The sequence below is a fragment of the Coccinella septempunctata genome, chromosome 4, assembly GCF_907165205.1.
Source record: "Coccinella septempunctata chromosome 4, icCocSept1.1, whole genome shotgun sequence".
In the NCBI taxonomy this organism is placed as follows: domain Eukaryota; kingdom Metazoa; phylum Arthropoda; class Insecta; order Coleoptera; family Coccinellidae; genus Coccinella; species Coccinella septempunctata.
Window position 1 is genome coordinate 15021625 of NC_058192.1, and position 15224 is coordinate 15036848.

Sequence of the window (15224 nt, forward strand, 5' to 3'; positions counted from 1 at the left end):
CTTTAACCTCCAGACGAAGTTCTTGTAAGAATGGTTCAAGGCAGTGGTGAGGCGAATTTTGAATCTCATGTCGAGATCTAAGATATCTGCCGCAACATGTGACTATACGTGTTTCGAAGTTATCGACAATATCGATTTGATCTTGAAGTGTGGACAATGATGACTTATCTACATCTTTGACGTCCTTATTTGGGAGACGGTTTGCACGAAGGGATATAAAAAGCTAGTGAAAACAATGTTCTCTGATTTCAGGATTGGTCCAAGCGAATTGGCAGTCATGTTCCAACACAGGGGTCACTGCATTGTTGACAGGATTTCAACATGAAGTATATGTATATAGGACATATCTAAGCATGTAGATACACAAAGTGAGCGAAAATATGCGATATGGGACAGCATTTTTGAATTTAAGCCAAAGATTCTCAATATAATCAATTTGTTCCATAGGGTTCAGAATGATGAAGAAAATCGGCTGTGTTCTTTAAGACTATCTTTTGTCCATTCATGCATTGTATGTCGCCTAGGAAAATTTCAATATTCAGCTACAAGTTACCCAACGATCGAAATGCATCATTCGAAATGGCATATTATTGAAATCTAGCTCCTTATACTTAAATACAACTGGGAATTTTATAGATGCACTTCTATGTTTCTATCAGCTACCTTGAAATTTTGTAAAATGGATTCTTATCCTTGTAATGACCACTGGACCTTTTACTGAAGTAGCCACGCTATGTATATAGTAAAGTGAAAGGTAATATTTTGAATCTCTCGCCCAATTGTTCACAGTTAAAATACTCTGAGTATGAAGTCACATTCTCTAATATGACTAATATGAAATTTTTTTTTCAAATGAACATGTATATAATTTCATCTTTGAGTACTTATATTATAAATGAGAAAGTCTGTGTGTTTGTTTGTTTGTTTCTGTTCGTTTTCTCATTACACCGGAATCAGAAGTCCGATGTTCACCCACCTGAAGATGCTATTGTGATAGCGAAACACGTATCGTGGTTTGAAAACTCATTTGGTGAAAATCGTATGATATTTTTAAATTCCAAATACTGTTTTTATTTGGTTCATTTCATATTTTTTTTTTGAATTTATAACATGATATTATTTATTATATACTTAATTAAAATTAGATTGTAAGACTGGGCTCAATGAAACTGGGTTTCATCACATGGTAAAACCCGAGGTAAAACCCTTGTGCATCTTATTATTTGAAGATTTCAGTCTCAGTTCCATATCTGTGTGTTAATTTTAATTTACCTAAATGGTCTTCAGTTTTTTTATTACGATTTCATCTTCATCTAGTAACAAAACTGCATTCATTTTTCATTCTACGTGTTTTATGAAAATATATTCATTTGTTGCAATTTCATACTCAATTTACAATAATTCGGCCATTTCCTTTATTGATTAACATATATTATACGATGATCTAGTGACCCTAGAACAGAGCCCTGGCTAATTCCCTCTCCAGAATTTACCATTTCCTCTTTCTGTTGCGGTTTGTACGAGGAGGTATTGATATCTAGTTATCCTAGACCAGTTCCATGCATAAAAAAAATTTTGCGTTGCCATAGCAACGAACAAAAACTCATTAGAAGTGTCAGTGTGAACTTTGAGGTCAAAAAAGTAAACTAGAGTTACGCAATAAATTGAAAGAAATGAAATTGTGAAAATGGAAAAATTGGAGTATCCAGCCATCATCAAGTACCTGTATTTAAAAGGGTTAAGAGGTAAGCAGATTTATAAAGATATGCTTAATACCCTTGGTGCGACCGTGAAAAATTGGACTGCAAGTTTCAAAAGAGGTCAATTTTCCATTGAAGATGATGACTGATCGGAAAGGCCAGTTTCTGTGTCAGTCCCCGAAAATATCGATGCAGTTCATGACATGATTTTATCAGACCGTCGAATTGGGCTGAAACGGATATCTGAAACACTGAATATTTCATACGAACGCGTTCATCATATATGTAGTTGGTATACGTCAATTTGGACATGAGAAAAAGTGCTGCAAAATGGATCCCCAAATGGTGACCAAAAGCGTGCAAGGGTAGAAGTATTGCGTTCGATCTGTGCTCGATTTGAAAACGATGTAGACTTCTTAAACCGAATTGTTACTATGGATGAGATTTGGGAACATTTCTACGATTCAGAAACAAAGCAACAATCGATGGAATGGCGACACTCTGATTCTCCAAGACCTAAGAAGTTTCGTGTCCAAAAATCTGCTGAAAAAGATTTTGCTTCAGTTTTTTGGCATTGCCATGTAATCATGATTGATTTTTTGGATAAGGGTAGAACAATAACCGGAAATTACTATTAGACATTATTGACCACTCTACGGGAAAAAATTAAAGAGAAAAGATGCGGAAAGCTATCCAAAGGTGTTGTGTTTTTGCAGGACAACGGCCCTCACACAAATCTCATGTTGCCATGCAAAAAATTCGTGATTTTAGGGTTTGAATTACTAGAACACCCTCCTTATTCACCAGAATTGGCTCCATCCGACTATTATCTCTTTCCTCAACTAAGAAAAAGAATAAAAGGTCGTAAATTTTCTTCCAACGAGGAGGCAATAAAAGCTGTGGAGGTCTGGTTTGCAGAGCCAGAAGAAACAATTTTTGAAAGTCTAGAGACGTTGCAGGTTCGCTGTAATAAATGTATCCAATTAAGAGGAGAATACGTTGAGTAATAAAATATTTTTACATTGAAATTTTGTTCGGTTCTATAGTTGGCTAAGAATTTTTCAATATATCCTCGTATGTCACGTTATTTACATTGTGAACAACACATAATACGAAACCTATTTCAGAGTATATTCAGACTATACAGGTTCTTTCAAGTTCAAAGCCAAATTGATCGAAAGCGAACTGATAAATCACGAGGACTCGTCCGATATATCTGTTTGATTTAACCAGAGATATAGAAGGGGGGAGATTGAGCTTCGACCACTGCGCATCCTATTTTCATGGGACAAAAGTGGGTCCGCCATTTGTCAGGTCATAGCACGGTATTATGATCACGGTCTAACAATTTAGTGAATATTCTTGTCATTTAGCTGCCATTGCCTGCTGTCAAGTCAAAAGAATGTAAACAATAATAACAAATATGAACGTATTTTTGGTGATATTCAGCGGATTCGTGTGGTTTTATTAGCTTTTTTCGCTGAATAGCAGGATATTTACGATGGCTTACTTCACAATTATAGGTAAGTTCCCAATTATATCAATTTTTGAATATCTTTGATAGGTTTACAAATTTTTTAAACTTGTTTCAGTATTTCTCCTTCAAAATTGATGAAAAGACTCATCGAATTGAAAAAACTCCATATAGAAGGAAATTATACAATTAAGTCTCTTAAAAATAAAATACAACACATGAAAGAAGTGATGGACTTTTTGAGACAAGATCAACGTATTTCTGAAAATGCTGCCCATCATTGGGAGAAATCTTTTGATTCAGTGCCACATTGATGAAGAGACATTTAAAAAATGTAGAGAATGATACTGTGACCCTAAAAGTTCCAGTCTTGAGGGAATTGTAATATTCTTCAAAAATCAAGGTAAGATGAGATAATTTAATATGAAACTGAGATGATTTTATTTTTTGTTTGTTTCAGAGGGACTTCATGTACCATCATATGGAATTATAACGATATGTCAATCAGGAATTTGATGATTTCAACTGAAAATAGAGTTTCAAGAGATGAAAATTTTCTCGAAGCATTTGCAACAATTCAATCCCAAAAATTTTATGATCGAGTTGATGATTTGTTCCCTTCCTTGAAAGAACATTTTTTATATTCTTCAGTGATTGGAAGACATTATGGCTTTCTTTTAGTGAAAAATATTGCCAGATCTCATTTTAAAATTAGAATATTCAATCTGTAAAAAGTTTATACTGAAAAATTCAAGGTTCTGCAATTAGAAGACTTCATCAGTTGATTTTATGCAGCAATCGATACTGGATATACAATATTGTATAAATAAAATGAATAGAAAAATGTTTTTTTCTTTTATATATTTAATGCCAGTAGCTACTGAAAAATTTATCGACTTGTTAGCTTTCATCATATCATGTCTTACTTCCAATAAAAAATATCAGATCAATGTATCCACTTTGTGCAAAAAATTTATTGTCCTTCAGATAGACAAAATCGTGTTTCCTTAGAAACAGAAAATAAAAATTAAAACTTAAAAGCAGAGTTCCAGAATTGCATCTCGAAGGAAATTGGGTGAGCAATTTTTCAGGGTACTTTCCTCTGATTGTAATTAGGGAACAGTAGTGAAAAGAAGCGATTCTGGAACAAACCAAATATTGGTGACGTTTCGAAGTCTATATATATCAAACTACCCCATAAGACCAAATTGCTAGAATCTTCGAAATCATGGATTTTATTTTGAAAACGTTACCTATTTAGAAAAGACAATTAAATTAAAATTCATCGTTGGTTACAAACGCTTGAATATAATTCAAAAGGATTCATTGGTTTAGATGATATGTTCAATATTTGGACATCTCATTATATTCACCAGAATACATAAAACAAAAAATTTTTTCCTTCGTTGACATTTTTGGTATTCATTTTGTATTGTACTGAATAAATAAGAAACGAATTGACCGAAATCACATAATTTCAAGTACTGTTATCAACGAAATCATAACATTCAAATTCTGAATTTTACGTCCCCCTGTATATAACTCTTGCCACATGCTATCACTTTTAGGCGGTGCTGTATATATTTCCTGACAAATGGCGGCCTTCAATTTTAGCCAGTTCGCGCAGCTTGAAGCTCAATCTCCCCCCTTCTATATCTCTGGATTTAACTCGTTAATTCGGCCCGTCTTCATGCTATAATTTTCGGCAGCACGACCTTCTCCCGTCCGGCGATGGGAGCAATTTTTTCAACTGACGGATTCTCCTTTCTCCTTCCGACATTCTAGGCCAGTGATAAGACAATACGTCTATGGGAAATTGGGACGTGCGGGTTTGTGTGTCGGCTTCTGGCTAATTGTGGGATTCCGATTCGCCTGAATAGCGGAGTTCGAAGTTTGAGGATGATACGTTGAGCTGCATCAACAACGCCGGTGGAAGAAGATGCTGTCCCGTTAAGAGCGCAATTTTTTATCGGTTAATAAAATACGGAATTTGGATCGTAATGATGGAAATTTCTATTAGAACAGACACTTCTTGTTATGATAACACGGTTTCAAAATCTGACAGACCAACTGTTGCTGGTTGCTACCTATGTCCAACCAATGCACGAGATATAGGAACTCTTTGGAGAGCACTTGTCTAAAACCTATAGACGTTTTTGTATTTTTCTTGGCCTAGAGCTCCTCAACCTGTTTCCTCCCGACAAAAGGATCAATAACATCAATCTACCCAGAAAATGAACCAAAAAATGTATAGGTACTCTCCCATGGAATGAAAAAACTACATGACTTTGTGAATCAATGATAGGAGTTGTAATGAATGGGAGGAAAGAGAAAAAATGTCCCGGAACTGCCCTGAATGAGAACCGCAACAAAGCTTAAATTATTATGACAATGGAAACATTGTATTTCCACTTATTTCTTTCTTATTTTTATTTATTCTTTTTTTTCTTCGCATTACTTACAGAGTGGGCAGAATTCGATGGGATTGAATGGCAACTCTGTAACCCTAAGTGCTCGATATCGAAGAGATTGTTAATGGCCTAAACCGCATCCTCCTATCTTCTTTTATTCTCAAGTTATAAATGAAAATTCATTTTCTGCACTTTGTACTGATGCCTCTATTTTGTGAAGTATCAGTGATATCGAAAAACAAATGTTACCTTCTATAGTCACTTTTTCATGTAGAATGCAGTGGCGCAGTCAAAGATTTTTTTTTCAGGCCGCACTTCAGTGATATATTGGTAAATTTTTTTCAATATAAATCCTATGTTATTTTCACATATTCCAGTCCGATATATTTTTTTTATTCAGTATATATGATATAATTCAAATGATTAAATGGTGGTATCAGGATCAAGAACAGGAAAATGATACTATGTCAGTTCGCCGACGTTTCGGAAATATATTTTTCCATCTTCAGGGCTATACTAAACAATTGTATCCTCCCATTATCCTCTATATAAATAAAATAGTTTCCAAATCTCATATATTTTGTATGGAAAGAAATTATCAGACCGCAGATTTCTTTCCATACAAAATATATGAAATTTGGAAACTATTTTATTTATATAGAGGATAATGGGAGGATACAATTGTTTAGTATAGCCCTGAAGATGGAAAAATATATTTCCGAAACGTCGGCGAACTGACATAGTATCATTTTCCTGTTCTTGATCTTGATACCACCATTTAATCATTTGAATATACATAATTTGGATCACCAATTTGAATTTGAAGAAAACGTATATGATATAAGTTGTATCTGTTATTGTTTTTCCAATAAAAAAACTCAAAAACAAGTTTGGTCAAGTGGGCAGGTCGCATTTTCATTGATGGTATGATACTGAACCGAGTACTGAACTTTATGCTTCTATGTGGTGCCAGGTTATTAGAGATTTTTGGGATCATTTTCATTCCCAATATTCGAAAAACTGCTCGGGAAATGAGGAAATTTCCATAGCTACTTCATACTAATTAACCTATACTAGTACTGGCAATTCCTTATTTGTGAAGGTGTTTGGAAAGGCTATGTTACTAGTATTTAGATTATCCACTAGTTGAAAAGGTTTCGGAACCTATTCAGTTGAATCAAGGATCCAGGTTTAAAAAACTTCCTGAAAGTGATTCAATTCATATTGGAAAATTTTTCATATTTTCAAAAATCCGGAATGAAAATGATCTCCAAAGTCTCCCATATTAGTAATAATAATATTATTTAATTAATTCTGTGAAATCTAGAAGGTTGTTACAATTTTAATATCTGAATAATAAACCTAAGGAAATTCACTGAAGGCAAAGCATGGGCCATTAAGCTGACACAATTTAGGAGTATAAAGTTCATTATTATCATATTATCAATGAAAATTACCTGCCAACTTGACCGAACTAGTTTTTGAGTTTTTTTTTTGGAAGAACAATTAGAGACACGACGTATGTTATATATTCTGAATCAGAAAAAATATGGGACTGGAATATGTAAGAATAACAGAGGGTTTATATTTGAAGAAATAAAAGTTGTCACTATATCACTGACGTGACGGACTGAAAAAATCTTTGACTACGCTATTGCATTCTACATGAAAAAGTGTCTTAAGAATGTAACATTTGTTTCTCAATAGGACTGATTATTTAAAAAATAGGGGCACCAGTACGAAAAATAGAAAATGAGTTTTCACTTATAACTTGAAAACAAAAGAAGATAGAGAGCTACGTTTGTCCATTCTATTTTTTGAAAATTGAGGTCGGAAACATACCATCCATTTTTCCCTAGCTCTTCCGGTTACAGAGCTGCCATTCAATTCCATCGAATTTTGTCCACCTGTACTTCATGATACTAAAAAATTCGTTAGTTTTTTGAACCTAGCCATGGCTTGAAATTTCGATTTGAATGCCTATTATCTTTGAGTTAATACTCAATGTTATAATGAAGGTCTATTCTCAATAACTCCAAAGGCCAAAACACTGTATGGGTTTCAAAGAAAACACCTACTCCGACAACTCAGTGTGATAAAATGCCTGGCATCAATTGGTTGTTGAACTCTCCGCACATCTCATACATATACATCAAATCATTTTTTGTCGTTTCGTCTCATATTTATATCGACCGCATGTGGTTTCGACAGGTGATTTAAAGAAATTCATCGAATTCAATCTGCAGGTCTCCTCATTTTTACCGTTACCTGATCCGTATGTACTTCCCAATCTCGAAAACGCTACGCAACAAAAAGTCCTCTACATCCAAGTACACGAAACATAAATTAATGTGGAGAATGTAAAACAAGTAGCTGCCAGAACTAGTCAACGAGTGGTGGCTGGTGGCAGTAAATTAAACGACGATATCCACTGATCTGAATTACAAAACAGATGCAAGAGATCACCATCCGATTCTACACAAGGTATGGAGAAAGAGGAAAGTTGCTAGGTCTATTTGCCCAACTTTTTGATACGAAATATATCTAGTTACTTGACATCGCTTCCATGTTGGGATTAAGTGATTGACGCAAGTAGTTTAATTGGTGCACACATGTTATTAGAGAAGAGAAAAGATGAGCTTTTACGACATTGATCATCCATAATTTCATACATCCAACCAAACCCCTATGGAATCGCACAATATCTTACAGAAACAAAGAAGTATCTACTACTATCACTATTCACTCTACAGGGTGAGTCACAAATATTTTAACAGTAGATTCTTGAGGTCAAAAGAAACACTTTTTTCCTATACCATTTTTTCGATTCGTTCCTGATAAAAATATATAGCCAATTTAAGTTTTCATAATGAGGTGTGCCATGCCTGGAGAATCAAAGTTACCTAGCTAAATCTATAATACTACACATCTGTGGATTTTGAACAGAGTTGTATTCAGCCAAAGTAACCAATTTTTCAAATGTCACGGATATTTTTCAATTCTTGAACATTTGAACTTTTATGTTACAAAATGTTCAAATATTGATCAGATAGCGCCCAACTTAGTTTCAAGAGTTGGATTCTTTGAAATTTTTTATGGTACGTTATGGTCATAATGAGAAAACTGGGAGACGTGGCTGATATCTATAGACTTTATGAGAAATATGGGTTGTATCCAGAATTTTAGCTAGATGGTTGCTTTCGGTTGCATTTATGCTTAAATCAGGTGAATATATCTCTATTCTTGAGGAACTTTTTCAAGAATTCGCAATGAACTTGCAGTCAACCTTCTGCGCTACTTTCTTACCATTCCAATAGACAATTAATTGTATTCTTCTATCTCAACCGAATACCATCCTAGGATAAATCACGAAGCAGGACATGAATGTAGATTGAATATAGATAAATATACAGTTTCTCGTTCTGAAACGTCAATCTATATTGAAATCATGAAAGTATGGTATGAAAAGGTCTTTATTAAAGATGAATTTTCTTCCAATTTACTCGCCTCTCGCTATATCTGTTACACTAATTATATTGCAGCAAATATCGTTTGAAAATGAGTACGAATTTTTTGATAGTGAAATTAGTTGTCCTTAATTGTCACTCATACATAATATGGAATTATGAAAAAGCCTCAGAATAATAGATAAAATGCAACGATTCTATAAAATTGGACGATTCAAAAGAGATACATATACTCTCTGAGTATCCTCAAACAACGCACCTATATTATAGATATATTAAATTTTGTTATCTCGTCTTTGAGTTTTGAGTTCCTAATCCCTGTATGTATATTATTTTTCCAGCTATTAAATCTTCAAAATGTGAGAAGTTGTCTATTTAACCACCTATTGGTTCCTGATCAGTAATTTTTTATCATAAAACGCCGTGACAACGCAGTGGGTGTTAGGTTATTTATCTTCAAGAGATTTTGGACTATGAAACTTAGCTATGTAGGTATGTGTTACAACCAGAAACATCTTCCAAAACCTGTTTCTTCAAGATATAAATCGATCAGATTATGGAATTATGTGTTGTTATCTGCACCCATTTGTGATTAATATTTCTCGATTAACGTTTAACAAGGAGATCTATCAAATCTTTATGCGTTGATGAGGTGTATATTATTACAAGCATTAATGTACATGAATCTAAGATTTGATCTAATGAACACTTTTGTTAAATTTTTTCTCGTTGATAGAAACGATATTCTTTCGTCGAAAAAGGAGCTACTTATTAGAGACTGATGAGCTTTGTTTTGTATATGTATATTGAATATTTTATTGTATATGTATTATTTGACTATCAATATACTTCTGAAACTGAGATATTCTTTCAAGTTGAAAAACATAACCTGTAATAATATTAAATATACATTTACTCAAAAACTCAATTATATCCTTATTTCAAACTAAAGAATTGTTTTCAAATAATGCACAATCACAGGTTTTTTTTTAATTTCAAATCCTAACACCCATCGAGAATATAAGAGAGACTCTTCAATCATAAATATGATGCTAGAATGATCAATAATTCCTTCGGAATTGTTGTTTCCATTTATATTTTACATTTAATGTCTACTAATCTACCAATAGTCATAGAATACATAAACCCAATCTCCAATTTTTCATTACCACTCTTGACCTCCAATTCACAATTCCATAGTAAGATAGGTTCTCGGATAGTTTATTCCAGTAATGGTTCGAATTAAATTTTCGATTTATTTTAACAGTTATGCACAAGGATAAATTGCATGCCATTTTTCTTTTAGATAATGAAGCTCTAACGAAATAAATTTCATATTATTTTTCTTAGGTAAGGTTATTAGATCGAAGCAACTCGAGTTCGATAGGCGACTGCTTATTCAATTTCCAAATAATGGAGAACATTCAAAATGGATATCATTGATACAAAAATTCAAAAAAAATATTCACTGGCTCACTAAGAACTTAAAAAATTACCTTCTGAATCGTCTCACATTTGTTCATGTCAATGGTTCTTACGAGTATCAGAACAATCTTGGTGTCCCACAAGGATCAGTTGTAGGACCATTTACTTTACTCTTATTCATCAACAAGCTGAATGATTATCTTGTTGAGTGCATTGTGATTCCTTTTTAAATTACATATATTTGTGCCTTTCGGTTGTTTTTATCATTTTACAATCTTTGGAATGTCCACTTTTGACATTATTCAGGCTTTTTTTCCGTGTTTCGTTTCATTTTTCGTGCATTACATTTATGGTTTCATCCATAGACTAATAATTTATTTATTATTAAATTATGGTTTCGTCACAGAACACATTAAAGTTGAGGCATTCTGTGATGAAATACGAAAAAAACGCCTGAATAATGTCAAAACTCACCTTAAAAATTTAATATAAATTTTCTTTTATATCACTTGTATTTGGAAGCCAGGGTCATTCCAAGAATTGTAAAATGATAAAAGCAACTGAAAGGCACAAATATAATTTAAAAAAAACGTTTCCATTGAAAGAGTTTTTTCTATTATTTACAAGATTGGTAAACGTTCCTGAACTCGTCCATTGAATTGAATTGAAAGAGATGCTGCTAATTATGATTGAATGGAGTTTTGGAATTTTGACAATTTTTGGTCCACCATTTTGTCAGTTTTTAATAAATTACAAATAAACTATGAGACCTCGTCTATACTTAAGCATGTGCATGGCTATATCCTACAAGACGAGATTCGAGACGAGACTCATCTGGTTGATCTCATGACTCTCGTGTGCATTACTACCGAATACCTTTCTTTATTATGGGATTTTGACATTCCCGTCTTATGTATCATATCCACTTTCTCGTAATTTTGGATCTTCATATATGTACCTTCTTTATTTGCACACTCATATAATGAAATCTCGACTTAATACATATATATTCGATAACTCTATAGGTGCCTATTGAAGTGCATCTAGTCAACAGAATCATTCATTACTTAATGGCAATTATATTGGCTTTAAGAATACCGTTTCGATTTTATTTATTGTAAAACTGCAGTAAGAGCATCAATCCAACTCGCGGTATACTTATTCTTCTTTAGAAATGGACTAAAGGAATCATCACCGTCTCGCAATTTCTACGAGAAACATTGACCTCTGCCATTGCACGTTCAGTAATTCATTATTTAACATTGGAAATCGCCGTAATAAAACACGCAATCGACTGTAAAAATGCTGAACGCTCGCTCCGCTCAAATGTTGCTTGACCCACTGCTGGAGGCAGGAGATCAGGACTTTGTTTACGGAATGTTCATTCAAATCTCCGCATACGTTTACATCTTTCGTGCTGCAAGATCGGTGATCCGGATAGTTCCGCATCGAAGGAAAGTTCTTTTGTTTCTGGCGAAAAAAACTGCAAATTTCAAGCGAAGTTTATTATTTACAAAATCATCCTTTACGTTTAGTATTTACCATTCCACAACAAAATAAAAAAAAATTTAATTGGATACAAATGCCTTACCTTCAATATTTTTCGAAAAAAGCCTGTAATTCCAACGTAAATTGATGAAATTTGGTCCTGATTGGTTGGAGCAACTCGATTTTTGTAGCAAATTTCATCGCTCTACTCCCAGTAGTTTTAGAGAAAACGCCTAGTGTAATTTTTTCATTTGCCTACATCTCTTGAAACGAAAACTGTCAATTTGAGCGGCTTATTCACTTTTTCGTCCTTTCATGTATTATTGAAAATATGTTTCCATTTGAAAAACGAAAGTTGGATGGAATAATTGATGAATTAACAAGAATAAATCATCATGTAATTGATTTCTTCCTTCAATAACAACTCTACGAAAAAGGCATCACTCGTGAAGTGCATGTCATCGACATCAAAGTATATGAAAAATTAAAATTCGAATTCAATAAGTTGAACCATTTCACCACATAATAAAGAAAAATGGTTGACTAAATCATCTCCTATCTCTATCTGGCATAAAAAAGGTTGTCATTCAACAAAACTCAAGTATCGCATCCAGGATTCCCGAAGCCGATGAAAAAACGGATTACGTCGCGAATCACCCTATGTAATATCCATATTTCTAATACCATTTATTGCAGCTGCAGTAGGTGTCTCAAAACGCCAAGCTCTCATGATAAATGGCCTAAATCCTCAACAAAGTACAAGATCTAGTTCTGGTTCAAATCCATTATTTATTCGCACACACTTCCTGATTGAGCAATTTTTAAGAAACAAAAGGTCCATAAACCAGGCAGGTTTGTCGTAACTGTATTCTGACAATCTGAACCATTTCCTCAATTACATATCAACATATTACTGATCGAAATGAATCTAGGATGCTCTAATGAATTGAGTAATTAAATAATAATGTGTGCATTTGCAATATTCTATAGGATATAGAAGAAAGTCTGGGAAATTCTTCTCAATTGGTGTTTTCATATCAGGGCATTGAAGCTAAAACAAATTATATTGAATTTGCGAGAAGTGCGCGGACTGCGAGGACCAAATTTTGCATTTTAATAAAGAAACTACTATTACGACTTGACTCCTCAACTCTAATATAACAATATGAATGAGAAATAAGTCCATAACATGATGAAGTCAATCTATTTTCGAAATGCGTACTGTTCTGTACCCTGGAGAAGTTGAAAAATTAGCAAATTAGCTCCATCCCAAAACTGATAATTCATTTTTAATCTCATGAATTTCGATTTTGTCCCGAACCAGGTACTCCAAAGTTTTCAACTGACTTACTTATATAAATAACGGTACTAACAAATATTACCTACTATTTACATTGAATAAGGACATTGTCCCTCTACAATGGTAGTTAAATCTGTGCTAAACAATACGAGATAAATTTCTAAGAATCAGCATATTGTGATTTGCTCTTTTCAGATTTGTTAGGTTTGTACAGTGAGCCATTGAAGTGTTTTATGATGGCTTCAAGTAAAATTCCATCAAATTCGAAATATTCTGTTTAAATGAAATTGCTTTCAGATATCTTAGGAAGGCTGTAAGTTTCTTTTCTCTGTTGAGAAAATAATCAGACAGTTTCATACTTCCGACATCAGATGCTATAATTTGAATGGCATCTTATAATCGCAATCTTCCTACTGCAGTTATAAATCAACTCCAAGAATGATACTTCGAGTGTAAGTGTAACTTTATCACTTCCATCTATTTCATAACTACCACATTCAAATGAATTATATCCGAGCAATACCAATTGACGCTGTTTTTCCGTGAAAGTATGATCGACTTCAGAAAGCGAATACTTATGGAAGCAAGAGAATTTTTAGACCATTTCTCATTCGGTATGCACAGCGTGTGCCCGATCAGTCTTTGAAAGTGAAAAGCTACAAACAAAGAACGATTCAATTATTCGTTATGTATAATTATTGCTCATCGATTGCTTCCGCAGTGTTTTATTGAAATGAATGAATGTGAAAGCGAGTTGATTGATGACAATTCTAGACATATTTCAAACTGAATCTTGAGGACCACAAATAGGTACCTACTGTGTTATATCATAGTATCAATTGAACCAATATACATGGAATAATATTTCCTTACAAATTGCTCATGAAAAAATTACCGTATTATTGTTGTAATTATCAGGTCTTAAATTTTATTGTGTGAATTCTTTTCAAAATTACAAATTTGCCTGCTTTTTTGTAGATTTCTTGTACCAAGTTTTCATATCTATTATTTATTTATCGATAAACTTCGTGAATGAAATTGATTTAGTGAATATTCCTTAAGCCTTCGATGATGATCTATGAGAATTGAAAATTATTCGTGTTACTGTGATATGAGGATGTATTGATATCTAGTTAGCCTAGACCAGTTCCATGCATAAAAAAAATATTGCGTTACCACAGCAACGAACAATAACTCATTAGAAGTGTCAGAGTGAAGTTTGAGGTCGAAAAAGTAAACCAGAGTTACGCAATATATTAAAAGAAAGTAGATGTCCACCGAAATTGTGAAAATCGAAAAATTGGAGTATCGAGCCTGTATTTAAAAGGGTTAAGAGGTAAGAAGATTTACGAAGATTTGCTTAATAGCCTTGGTGATCAATGTCCTTCGTATGCGACCGTGAAAAATTGGACTGCAAGCTTCAAAAGAGGTGAATTTTCCATTGAAGATGATGACCGATCGGGAAGGCCAGTTTCTGTGTCAGTCCCCGAAAATATCGATGCAGTTCATGACATGATTTTATCAGACCGTCGAATTGGTTCAAAACGGATATCTGAAGCACTGAATATTTCATACGAACGCGTTCATCATATACTTCACGTCAATTTGGACATGAGAAAATTGCTGCAAAATGGATCTCCAAATGTTTGAATGTTGACCAAGAGCGTGCAAGAGTAGAAGCATTGCGTTAGATCTGTGTTCGATTTGAAAACGATGTAGACTTCTTAGACCGAATTGATACTATGGATGAGACTTGAATACATTTCTACGATCCAGAAACAATGCAACAATCGATGGAATGGCGACACTCTGGTTCTCCAAGACCTAAGAAGTTATTTCGTGTCCAAAAATCTGCTGGAAAAGTTCTTTCTTCCGTTTTTTGGGATTACCATGGAGTAATCATGTTCAATTTTTTTTTGGATAAGGGAAGAACAATAACCGGAGATTACTATTCGACAT

The 15224-nt window shown here is 33.6% G+C and overlaps 1 protein-coding gene and 1 long non-coding RNA gene across 2 annotated transcripts in view; both read left to right on the forward strand.

The window, feature by feature from the left end:
* Window positions 1–15224, forward strand: part of LOC123310837 — a 61070-nt gene that overhangs the window by 2765 nt on the left and 43081 nt on the right. The window lies entirely within an intron of this gene.
* Window positions 2932–4020, forward strand: LOC123311536. The gene is made up of 3 exons (XR_006537494.1): window positions 2932–3223; window positions 3293–3577; window positions 3635–4020. It is a non-coding gene; the product is annotated as an uncharacterized LOC123311536 (long non-coding RNA).